Source organism: Muntiacus reevesi, chromosome 1 (assembly GCF_963930625.1).
Source record: "Muntiacus reevesi chromosome 1, mMunRee1.1, whole genome shotgun sequence".
In the NCBI taxonomy this organism is placed as follows: domain Eukaryota; kingdom Metazoa; phylum Chordata; class Mammalia; order Artiodactyla; family Cervidae; genus Muntiacus; species Muntiacus reevesi.
Window position 1 is genome coordinate 101,374,978 of NC_089249.1, and position 4,096 is coordinate 101,379,073.

Here is a 4,096-nt window from a genome sequence, read left to right on the forward strand (position 1 = left end):
GTCTTGGTTGTTTATTCTAAATTCCCTATACTATCCTTTGTGTGAATGCTGTATCTCTACTATAATTTGCTTTCAGGAAATTCCAGTGTATAATATATAGTAGCTTAAGTTATGGGGGTGGGAATTCTACATCCATTTCTGAGAATCATCAGTTCTGTCTCTTATGTGCCTTACACATGTAGTTTAGTTGTCATCTCTACTGAACAATCTTCCTGAAGTCACTATCTTTTGCTTTATATGCATTAGTAAAAAAAATTAAACGTAATAAAGTATCTTATTAACTTAGAGTTGAAGTTTATCAAAAAACTTCATTACTCACAAAGGGAAGTGTTCTCTTCTTATAGGGTGTTAGAAGATCAAATTACTATACATAAACAGAGTCCCTTGGACTGCAAGGAGATCCAACCAGTTCATCCTATAGGAGATCAGTCCTGGGTGTTCATTGGAAGGACTGATGTTGAAGCTGAAACTCCAACACTTTGGCCACCTGATGTGAAGAGCTGACTCATTTGAAAAGACTCTGAGGCTGGGAAAGATTGAGGGCAGGAGGAGAAGGGGACGATGGAGGATGAGATGGTTGGATGGCATCACCGACTCAATGGACATGAGTTTGGGTAAACTCCGGGAGTTGGTGATGGACAGGGAGGCCTGGTGTGCTGCGGTTCATGGGGTCACAAAGAGTCAGACATGACTGAGCAACTGAACTGATCTGAAACACTCAGTACAATGTCTTTAAAATTTTAGGTCCTTAATAGGTATTGATTCCTTTCCCTTACTTCCTTTCAAATTTCAAAGACTTAATCTCTTAAGACATTGGTTTTTGAAGGAGTTTCACTTGCACAGCAAATACTTTCCAAATCATCTAAACCAGCAACTGGTATGCTTTGCTGTTGTTGTCTAGTTGCTAAGTCGTGTCCAACTCTTTTGCAACCCCTTGGACAGTAGCCTGCCAGGCTCCTCTGTCCATGGGATTTCCCAGGTAAGAATACTGGAGTGGGTTGCCGTTTCCTTCTCCAGGGGATATTCCTGACCCAGGGACCAAACCCACGCCTCCCGTTGACAGGCAGATTCTTTACCACTGAACCACCAGGGAAGCCCAACTTGCATGCTATCATTTTATTTCCCTTAATTTGTTGATTTACATAATTAGGATTATGCTCATTCTGTTAATGACTAGGATAAGATGAAGAGCACTTGAATTACTTGAAAGTATATGCCTCCTTAAATTTTACACCCTAGGAACCTCCTTTGCTTTACACCAGCCCAGGCCCTTGTAAAAGGCATAAATGGAAAACAACCACATGGCAAAAAGAGTTTTATAGACTTCATATTGTACCAAAACATTTGTTTTTGGCTGCCTAATATCTAAGTTTCTTTTTTGATTTTACAATGCTATGCTTTTCCTTGAGAGAACAAGCCTATTCCCAACTTTCAAGTCACATGTTTTATATGAAACTTCACTTCTTGCCTCAGAGGTGAAATGTCTGACCCACACTTGGCCAGTGTGCCAACTCTCTCTGGCAAAAGGAAAAAGTTACTATTGTTGAAAATAACTGAAAAATCCAATGACAGACTAGCTATTTGGGCTCTTGCTATGTAAGTACTTCTCTATCTCCATAATTTCTAGACACCAAAGATCCTAAACTTTTCAAATAGTTTCCTGCTCCCTAGGTGTGGCAAGGAAGAATCTGGGCATCTCAGTGATAAATGAGGTGGAAAGATGACTGAATTTTTACTGAAAATCTCTGAATTTTTATATCACCTTCAATATCAGGGTGAGTTGAGAACCATCACAACCACCACTATGAGAGCTAGTATTCATTGAAAATGTGACACTCTCTCTCTCTCTCTCTATATAAATATATATATACACATACACACACACAACACCAGACTTAAGTATTTTATATCCACCTAATCATCCTTATAACAATCCCACGGTAGCCATTTTTATTATTCCCATGGAAAATGGGAAAAAAAAGTCTTAAAGCAACTAAGGCATGGACTCAAGATTTGAATTTAGAACCTGTACCTGTAAAACCACTTTAAAAACACTATTTTTCAGTGAACTATTAAGGCTGAAATTCTCAACACTATAGCAGGATAGGGACTCCAGGGTTTTATTTAGGTTGATTTTAAAAAATATTCTTTTTTGGTGGGTTTGTGTTAGTCACTTAGTTGTGTCCAAATCTTTGCGACCCCATGGACTGTAGCCCACCAGGCTCCTCTGTCCATGGGACTCTCCAGGCAAGAATACTGGACTGGACTGTCATAAACCTGACAAATTTACACATTCCAAGGAATAATTTAGCTTTTGGCTCACTATTCCTATCATAATTAATGATCATTTCAAAAAACACATATGATCCTTTCAATATCCAAGTTCTTAATTTCTTGAATTCATATCTTTACATAATCTCACTTTCACTCAACTACCATACTCACATTCTAGAAGTTACTAATTATGGTACTCTAACATTTTCAATCTCAGTCCGTTACTCTATTTCAACCTCCCAAATTTCCTACCTCTAGGAAATAACAACACATCTTCAACCATGCTGCAATCTCAATGGATCATACCATTTCTCCATTGTGCCTGAAACTCCATTTTCTCAATTTGCTTACTACCAGATTACTTTCCACGTCCCTCCTTCATAATCATTCTTTTGATTACGTCAACACCTTTCCCCTTCTCCCTTTTTGTTATATTCATGTGAGGAAATTCCAACTTTAAAAATCTGACTGTCCACTCAAAAGCAGTACAAAGGCTAAACTGGGAAAAACAAAACCATACTGACTGATCTCAATTAAATTAACAACCATGGACTTCAAGTAGGCACTTTTTAAGTAATATCCAGCAATCCTTCTAAGCGTCTTTTTCTCACTTCCCTAAATATCTATATTACATCTTTCCTCAATCCATTTTTCCCCAGCACTTCATCCCTCTACTTCATGACCTTGCTTCCTATTAACTGAGAAAATATAACAAAAATTTTATATGCTCCCATTAGATATACCAAACTGCAGATATCTAGATCTTTATAAACTGCCCTTCCTTCCACTGCTATTAATGAGCTGTTTACACACTCATCTTTAAAACTAACCCTTCTATTTACACACCATATCTATGGTTCCAGTGACATTTCTTTCACTCCTGCATCATGTCTTTGTTTTTTCTCTACTACATTAAGCCATACAAATCTGCTATATTTTTGATCTTTATCAAATAAAAACAAAACCTTCTTGATACTATATCCCCCTGTATTAACAACCCATCTCACTATTCCCTCTGAAAGCAAGACTCCTTAATAGTTGTCTTCGGAACTCATCTTTCTTGCATCATCAACAGACCTAACATATTTAACCACTCCTTCCTAGTTGAGTTTCTTTCATTTGGGTTTACCTACTCTTAGTCAAGTTTTCTTACCACTTGACATCTAAATATTAGCATGTGCCAGGGTTCAAATCTCCATTCTTCTATTTCCTACCTTTAAACTTTTCACTTACCTTATTTCACAAAGCTATGAGTAAAAGGGAAGAAGCTGTAATATACAACATCATTCCAACAAAGATCTAAGTGACTCTAAGGTAAAACTGTTACTACATACTCACAGAAGAGTATCAACCAGAACAAATTCAATAAAACATATTGATGTTTCCTACTTAACATACAGCTGAAGTTAATTTTACTAAGGGAACAGAATAATTTTATATAGGAAACATTTATACCACTGTGTGACATTCTGATACACTGGGAGACACAACAGTGAAAAACTGTTAGGGCAAGTACACAAATTTCCTAACCTGTGAAAAATCCCCCACCACTTAAGAGAAAAAACAAAATCAAAACAACAACATCAAAATCATCAAAACTCAGCCAAGCAAAACTACTCTGAGAATAATTACAAAAAATAAGATTACTATAAAAAAAAGTATTAAGTCCATCAGTATACAAGTGAGAATGAAAAAGGGTAATATTTGTAACCATAAAAGAAAATTTCTATTTAGTATTATAAAATTATTTGATAAAAAAATTTATGTAATTATCAAATTACACTTTCCTCAACACATAAATAACAAAGAAAACTTAAGATCA

The 4,096-nt window shown here is 36.3% G+C and overlaps 1 protein-coding gene across 1 annotated transcript in view; it reads right to left on the reverse strand.

Moving 5' to 3' along the window:
* The window catches only part of LOC136148309 (alpha-amylase 2B-like), a 60,969-nt gene that overhangs the window by 56,609 nt on the left and 264 nt on the right, over positions 1 to 4,096 (reverse strand). The window lies entirely within an intron of this gene.